Raw genomic sequence first — 9425 nt, 5'->3', positions numbered from 1 at the left:
GACTGTGACGGTTCTATTTTGCATTTCCTGTAATGAGGCGATATTAGCGATCCTAGTGGTGAGCAACTACCTAATGTTTGCATATTTACTACGTATTGAGCTTCGCGACTGTATATACTAGACTGTGATATTATCAGATTGGCCCAGTGGCGGATCCAAGATTTCCTAGAAGCCCCCTGCTAACTTTGTTTCCTATTCAGCTTGCTGGATTAGGGATATCTTATGCGAAATTTTACCGCTAGATGGCAGGAGCGTTCCATGCGGCGCAACATGTTGTAGGGCCATGTTATGTCATATGCTACAAAAGAGGACTATATATATTATTAGTCCTCTTGATGCTACAGTTGATTACGTTTCCCCGCTTGTTGGTTTTCTGTGCGTGTCAAAATTATATTTACAATTATTTTGCATAACCTAGTATAATTTAATATGGTAGGAAAATTTATAAAAAAGAAAAGTTACAATAGTAGTACCTAGGGGCGGCGTCCTTATGTGCTACAGTGCTACAGAACGATGATAATTTTTGCTCAGATAATGTGTTCGTAATACCATAGTATTTGATCTGTCATTTGACAATTTCCCCTGGTTATGAATAGATGGCGAAGATAATTGTCAGTGTTGCCAATGGCACATAAATCCGCACGGCAGACATCCAAAACAACTGGGGAAACTCTGTTATAAACGTCCTTTACAAAGGCAAGGGAGACAGCGTAGACCCTCATACCTACAGAGGAATCGCTCTGAAAATGCGCACCATTGAAGATCCTGACCAACAGGTTAACCAAACTGTTAGACAACATCTCAGAAGAACAATTCGGTTTCCGAAGAGGACGGTCCACAGTACATGCAGTTCAGGGCTTGCAACAGAACGTAGCGAAGGCGTTAGAGGAACAGAAAGGCAAGCTTTACGCGTTATTTATTCATTGACTACTCAAAGGCCTTCGACTTCATAAACAGAGAGAAACTAGCCAACAAAGTGGAAAACCTACTGAGAGAAGGACATTACCTAACAAGAATCATCCTAAATATATTCTCTAAAGTCCACACCTGTGGAGTAAAGGTTAGCGCGTCTAGCCGCGAAACCAGGTGGCCCGGGTTCGATTACCGATCGGGACAAGTTACTTGGTTAAGGTTTTTCCGGCGTTTTCCCTCAACCCAATATGAGCAAATGCTGGGTAACTTTCGATGCTGGACCCTGGGCTCATTTCACCGGCATTATCTATCACCTTCATCTCATTCAGACGCTAAATAACCTAAGATGTTGATAAAGCGTCGTAAAATAACCTCCTAAAATAAATAAATAAATAAATAAATATATATATATATATATATATATATATATATATATATATATACTCTCTAAAAACTTGGTGCAGATAGATGACAACCTAAAAAGATTCTACCCGCTGGCACAAACAAATGGTGTACTGCAAGAGGATCCCTTGAGGCCGCTCCTCTTCAACATAGCAACAATGGACTACCGGTAGTCAGAGCAGAGAACCCGGTCGTATACAGTTATTATAATGTAAGCAGATGACATGGTACTGATATCCAGATCACAAATCGCTTTCGACCGTCTGACAGAATGGGCTAATGAAAATGATCTACAGCTGGAGAGCGCAAAATCGGGAAAATATGGGGAGATGTGGAATTATCTCCCAATCAAGCTCCTCGATACCTGTTTTCGTCATGTTAGCAGAGTGCGGGATCGTGTAGACTGTAGCAGCATCACTTGATGCAGTCTTCCCGGTCGTTTTTCTTTAATAGCGGCCGCAAGGCATCTGGGTTGTTGACAATAAATATAAGAAGTTTTGATTATATTGCTGAAAGCAATTCGTAGTACACGACGTCTTCTTGATCCTAATAGACGCATAACATTAATTTCTGTGAATGGGCACCGATTTTTGTACGGGATGTTGTGCGTTGCAGCCCTTTCTCCGATGGAATTCTCCCAGCATACGGCATAAATGTTTCAAGTCACCTTCGCTGCGTTTGCTCCTTTATTGTTTAGTTGGTTATTTTACAACCCTTTATCAACTGCTAGCATCTGAGTGAGATGAAGGTGATAATACTAGCAAGATGAGTCCAGGGTCCAGCGCTGAAAGTCACCCAGCATTTGCTCTTAATGAAACCCCCAGAAAACCTCAAGTATGTAACTTATTACAACCAGGATTTGAACCCGGGCCCGCTAGTTTCACGGTCAGACGTGCTAACCGTTACTCTACAGCTGTGGACTTTGCTCCTCTATTAAACTCTAACAGAAGAATATGTCGGTAATGTTCTTGACACTCTAGCTTCTTTAGCCCACAATTAATACAAACTTTTTTCAAATCCGCCAAATTCAAGGCTTATTTATAAGCAGAAATTCAAAATAACAAATGACAAAAGAATAAAGAATCTCCTAACAAAAGCACTACGAACTTATGGATCAATTTATTAGCCTAAATAAAATTCGCTCCTTAAAGTATTTTATGTTTAATTCTTTAATAATTCGCCAAGTTATAGTTTCAAAGCGTCGGCAAAATACATTTAAACTGACATATTAGGAAATGGGGATGCTCAGATCTTCTCAGGGGGTGCATGCGCATTTCTTCGCACCTCCTCGAGACATCACGCAGTCGAACACGAACAACATATTGCTACGAGCGCATGTGGTTAATTTGAGGTGTTCGGGTAAAGGGGGGTTGTCATTTTTGTGCAAGTGGAGTTTTGCTCCACACAAGTTAAATTCTACAAGTGGGTGTGCACAAAAACAAAACAACACTAGCATTTGATGTTTTGTATATAAAATTATTTGAAATAAAGATTCGATGTTTAATTTTCATTTAACTCAAAACTCATTTTTATGACATCTTCCTTTACCCAAGCACCATCGAATTAATGCCGAAAGTAACAATTGCTACTATCGTGACAACCATCTGTGCTTTTACCTTATAATGCTTCATATTCCCATGATGCTCCATCGGTTTTTTCTCACGCCACACACTTGGCTGGCTCATTATTGGTCGTTAGGACCAATCATATTCGAAGAGTTACTTTGTATAATCCTTAGTTCATCTCTGTTGCAAAGAATTGTTGTGGTAATAATTATTTACTTCTGTGACTAATTTACAATATCTTAACCCAAGTATTTTTTAAAAACGAGTCAATTTCACGTTATACGGTATCTACTAATATTTTATGATACGCAATACGTATATATAATGTTGAAATTAAGTGTACTGCTACTTCATAAAATTGGCGCCATATTTTCATACCAGTTTGCCGATTGGCTTCTTGAGATTATGTGATTCTGAGTATGGAAACTTGATTTTTCATCTGTCGTCCTATTATTACAAGTTTCAGGTAATGTTTTATGACTATTATTAATTATTGGTAAATCACATATTTTGTTTGCTTCAAAGTAGAAATATTTTTCACTTGTCTTGCAGTTTGAAATCATGTTACTGTACAAATATTATGCTGAAATTGATCAATTATGTACGATACCTAAGCCTAACGTTTAACTGCCCGCTCTTTTAAGTATTTCCCTATCCAGTTTTTGTATTTGAAATAAAGTAATATATTAATAATATTACGTTATGAATGCTTTAATTCATGAAGTTTTTGAAGGAGTTGTGTTATCTTATATATTTTTAATTAGTCGTTTAACTTTTTTAGTGCGGCTGTAACGTATTCGCTTGTAACGTATTCGCTATGTACATTGTCATAAAAATATAAAATGAACAGAATAGTGACATGAAATAGAAATATTTTATTTTTACATAAAATTCGTATGTGAATGCGTTATACTTATTTTAAATTACAAATGCTTACGTTTTGGAGAAGATGTATCACGTAGGCCTATACCGTATTTATAACATAACAGAACAAAATTACATTACTCATACTGGTAACACAAAATTAGAACCTACCTACTCATAACAGTTCTATCAGGTGTATGTTTTGGTGAATGAATTTCCGTAAAAAGTTTGTTATTCTCCTTCACGAAATTAAAAAAGTTAAGGAAACTGAATTTTAAATTAAAACTTTGATAATTAACAATGCCTTCAATGTGACAACCTTCAGTTGTGTTTTATCCAATGTTCATATTTTGTTCATTCTGGCAAAAGCTCATTCTGCACGAGTACGCTTTTGGTTCCAGGCAGAGATAAGCCATATTCTACAATTTTAGCAATATTTATGAATGACAATTTGTTAATAGGAAAAATGCTGGAACATTCCTACCATCTCATATGGACTTCTTTCTCCTCTCTTCCCACTGAGTAAGTTTGTCTACACTAACAAATTGCTCCCCATAAACAAATTCATTGAACGTGGTTTTGTCATCAATGTTGGTTGGTTGCTTTCTAATGCACTGCATTTGGCGATAATTCAACATGGATAAATTTGTTTTAGCAAACGAGTTTTCTACAATTTTGAAACTAATTTTCCATTTTTTATTTTTTATAGCCTGCTGAAATCTATATTAATTTAAGATGTTGGTTCTTTTTTTTAATATGGTGATTAATTGAAAGTTGGAGATTTCGTTTTGTTTAGCCTAATTACTTTGTAAGATAGGTATTAGACCTTTTTTTGGCAAGATAGTCTGCTGTGTCATTTCCTTCGAGGGGACTGACTCCACTGAAGAATGATGTGTTTGCTAAGTGTTTCTGTAGTGTTAGCATTTGGAATTGTCCCCATGGCAGCTTTAGAATCAATGAGGATGACAGCTGTAACAAATGTTGTCAGTTCAGCGGGTGCTTTAGAGATGTTTTAATGGCAAGAGGCTATTTCACCATCAAAGTTTGAAGGTTGTCCGAGATCCTGCATGACAACAGAATGAAGAAAGTTTGGCATGTCCCACCAGCTACAGCTTCACTTCCTAAGTCAGATAGCCATCAGTGTATATATGAAACCATTCTTCAGATGGATATCTGGTATATGCAATATGTTTAAGACATAGGATTTAAAAAAAAGGATAGGCCTATATTATTAGTTTCAAGCTTTTTATTGATGCTCTGATTCAGTTCCAAATTGTAACTAATTTTAATCATGTTTAATTAATTGACTGTTCTGTGTTAGGGTTAATTTCATAGAATTTCATTAGGTCGATTACTTTTTAATGAAATTTGTTTGGGTATTTAACTTATTAAGTGCGAACCTTCTATGCTTCTATTTGATTTCAGCGGATCTTCTCAGCTTTGGGACTTTGTTCAGCAAGATTCCTTTTCGTATTTTCCAACAAAACAGTATTGATAGGCGTAGTAACAAGAATTGTCGGGGCACTGGACAGAATATCTAAAAATATGACTGTCCTGTTCAAAATGAGACATCTAATCACATTACATATGTAAACTTTTCTTACGGGGTTACATTATTGTATCAACAGATTGCTTTTATTTGCAGGACTGTGCTACTGCGTTCCGAACAGTGGTAATGATTTTGTTGGTGTGACCATCCCCTGGACCTCTGAAACGCATAATCAATATAATTGTGAGAGACTCATATCCATGTACCGGATTATGATGTAGCCAACTGGCTGAGCTGCGTGACATCACATGGGTCAACATTCTGCAGTCATCAACATGGCCGATTCACACACGAGGTCAGTGCCATCTTATTCAGAGTTCTGGATCTGTGTTCGTATTAATTGTCTGTGCAAAAAAAACATAAGTAGAGTTGGAAGGATCTACTGTACATCCCTTTTATTATTTTTCTGGATTGTATGAATACCGGTACTTAGCGCCTTATATGTTATTTGTATGAATTATTCCTCTGTACTGAGTGGAAACTGACAGGTTTGGTTGACATGACTAGCGAAGTATGCAAGTTCTCACAGCCACATGATAGTTTTGATATGATTTATTGTCACCCAACCGTTTGGTCCTGTAGGTCCTTCACATTCCTGTCATATTAGTTATAGGTGTACTGCATACAAAAATAACTATGGTGGATTGCTATATTTCTTTCAAGTATTAGGTGAATCCGACTGAAATTACAGATTTTATTAGTGCATTTGAATATTTAGACACTCGAGAAACTGTACTACTAATATTTTTGTCCCTTTGTGTCGAACCCTGGAACTTTTAATAGAAAACTAAGTAGACAACACGAATTTAACACTTTCTGAAAGAATTAGCAGATCGGAAGGAGTTTATAAATTTTATTCAGTCATGTCCACCGACTCACTCACCACACGCATGCTGTCACTTGTACTGGAGGAGGACGTTTTAAACTAGGGTACAGTTCTCCTCAAAAATATGCTCTCAATGCTCTTCATGTAGTCACAACAATTTTTCCATTTATTTGTTGTATATTTATTTGAACACCGGTAATTTTTTGCTGGATTTTCTTCACTCTCGAGTATTTTAAGGGTATTCTTTTCTCACTACATAGAATTCCCAAATTTTCTGCCTTGCAGTGCAGTCTGAAAAACTTTCAACTTCGGCCTTTTTCTTTTTTTGTCGGATTATTTGCCTTTTGATCTTAAGAGCGAAAGACATCCTTTTGCTTTCGATTGCTGGACCTTCTTAATAATAGCAATGACCAAACTCGTAATACGCAGGAGGCTTCCCTTGTTTCTTGCACAACATTTATATCCAACTTGTTCTGCATATAAGAGGCCTTGCCATCCTTACTGAATAATCAAGTTTATATGTTGTTGTTGTTTTCTAATGCCAGGCGTTTGACAATAAAGTCATTTGACCTCTTGCACTCCAATATTTTTCAAAGATATTATCATGACCAGCCACTGAAGCACAGATTATATGTAGTCAAATAGGTATTTACATGTTGATTACATTTAGTCTTGATTATTCAGTGAGGACAGTGAGGCCTCATATATGAATGTATATATATATATATATATATATATATATATATATATATATATATATATATATATATCAGTGTTGATAGTAATTAAAAAACTGTTGTCGAAAATGGACTGCTCCTGCATACATGACTTATATGTCTAAAGCGCAGGTGGTAGACCATTGATGATACAAAGGAGGGGAGCTCGGCCGGCGCCGTGAATCAGGTCTCAGCATAGCTCAGCACGCAAGCTGAGAGGTCCTGGGTTCGATTCCTAGTGCCAGAACGAATTTTTCTCCAAATAGGCATTATGTTTTGTCTTTAGGTTTTTAAAGCACTCCTATACACTGAGTACAATTCAGTTGCCAGATCTCTCAAGGGTCTACCCGACGCAAATTTGGAGGGCGAAGCCATTGAATGGATTAGTCACAATGCACTTAGTGAATAATGTAGCCTAGGGCCTGCTGGGTTTTCATTTCAGTCTAAATAACTATTCATTTCAATGTAGGTAATTTAATTTAAACAAAAAATACTTCGATATAGATAGCCTACTGAATGAAAGTTTAAAACCAATGTTAATTGCATTTTAGGTTTCACCCCCTCACCCTCCGTATTCTCCACCTCCTTTGAAATTTCAAATCACACCCCTATATTTTGATACTTCAATTTGGAAAGAGTATTCAACTGTTCATAGTTCTCATTAATTTATTTCACATCTTTTGTTTCCTATCATCGCCTGGTAACCTGGATTGTTTATTGTCAGTTGGTTGTTAAATTAAAAAATGTTCATAATGTGCTTCATTGTTGACTAGCCAGTAATACAGCCTATCTCAAAGCTCCTCTACACAGCATTGCAGTAGTATCAGAACCTTATATAAATAACGTAAATCCAAACTTCGGCTTTTAGTATCCTCTATTTTCTTCCTTGATATTAGTTTGCATACTTCCTGAAACGAATTGTGCATTGCAGAAACCCCACAAGTCACAATATATTCATACAAAGGCCTTGCATGTGGTGTGGAAATCCCATATGTCCAGTGCTCAGTGTACATTTCACAGTGGCAGTAAGTTATAGGAAAACCACAAATCGAGGGTATGTGGAATTTTTCAGAAACAGACAGTTTTCAGTTTGCTTTCCTTGGTTTTTTATAGGATTATAGGAGATTGAAGAATTAAATATGCTATTCACATAATTTTGCATTTTTGTATGTTTATGTACTTTCTTCAATTTCTTGGCTTAAATATACATTTAAAGTACTTTATAAAATAAAAAAAATTATCATTCTTTGTGTTCTTCATCGAAACATTGCGGGTCGCTATTCAAATAACCTGTAATCAACAGTAAGCAGTCTTTGTAGTTTTATTCTCTTCAGCTCTGATGGACAATAACGACAATCCAGGTTCCCAAGCAATGATAGAAAACAAAAGATGTGAAACATATGAATGAAATGTATAGGCCTAAACAATTGAATACTTTTTCAAATTTAAGTATCAAAATGTAGAGGTGTCATTTGAAATTTAAAATGGGGAGTACTGGGAGGTAAGGAGGTAAAACCTAAAATTCAATTAACACTGGTTTTAAACTTCCCCCTCAATATCTAAATTGATGTGGTTTTTTGTTTACATTAATTATATTGAAATAAATAGTTATTTAGACTGGGAAGTTTTGAAGTGATATAAGGGTATTATATTAAAGAATTATTAGGTTCTAACGTGTATTAATTATTCCATTTTTTTAATGGAGGAAGGCTCCAGACTTGCACTGCTATCGCTCCTGTTCTGTCACTGATAGCCGAGCGTCTCGCTCTTGTACGCACCCAGCATGCTGCTAATCATGGGTTGGCTATGCTATCAATACAACAGATTATCCTAATGTTTTGTTCCTATTCAGTATTATATCTGTGACTAATGCATACACAATGAATATTAATGGGTCTTTCTATTTAATGGAAAACACAGTTATTCCAAATTAAATCAGACGATTTTCTGCGTGGTTCTTTTGTATTCTGTAGAATAAACTAAAAAATAAACAATATAGGTAGTCTGTGTGAAGGAAAAGCTATTTCTTAGAGAAATAATAAATTATATACATAATTATTTGTACCTTTCATTGTGATTTAATATTAAGTTTGTACCACTTCAGCAGATCAACCACACATGTAGTGAAGAGTCCCCTTTTTAAAGATTTTTGAAGTCACTACTTGTAAAACCTTCCCTACTATGAGTGGGTGAATTTCTACAGAAGACTTTGAACCTGAGAAAGAATCTGCTTAGAATGTTGTTATAAACCACCAATATATGTCACTTTCAAAGAAGTAGAATACGGTAATATTGGAAATCCCATATACAGGAGCTTTGCCTGCTCCTCTTCAATGTATACATGGAACATTAATTACTGTACATACACCTAGCTACTTGAAGTGTACAATTTTTATAAAGTCAGTCAGTCTCTTAACAAATGTCTTTTGTTATCTGAGTAAATAATTTAATTTATCCAAGCCTTTTAAATACTACTTAAAAAAAAAAAACAAACATGATAAACACCCGAGTTATCACAGTATGAACGAAACTATGCATCATCTTCATTATATTCTCTTTGGCCAAGTTGCATTGATATTGTACAGAAATTC

This window comes from Periplaneta americana, chromosome 14, assembly GCF_040183065.1.
Source record: "Periplaneta americana isolate PAMFEO1 chromosome 14, P.americana_PAMFEO1_priV1, whole genome shotgun sequence".
Classification (NCBI taxonomy): Eukaryota; Metazoa; Arthropoda; class Insecta; order Blattodea; family Blattidae; genus Periplaneta; species Periplaneta americana.
Note: the sequence above shows the minus strand (reverse complement) of the source record.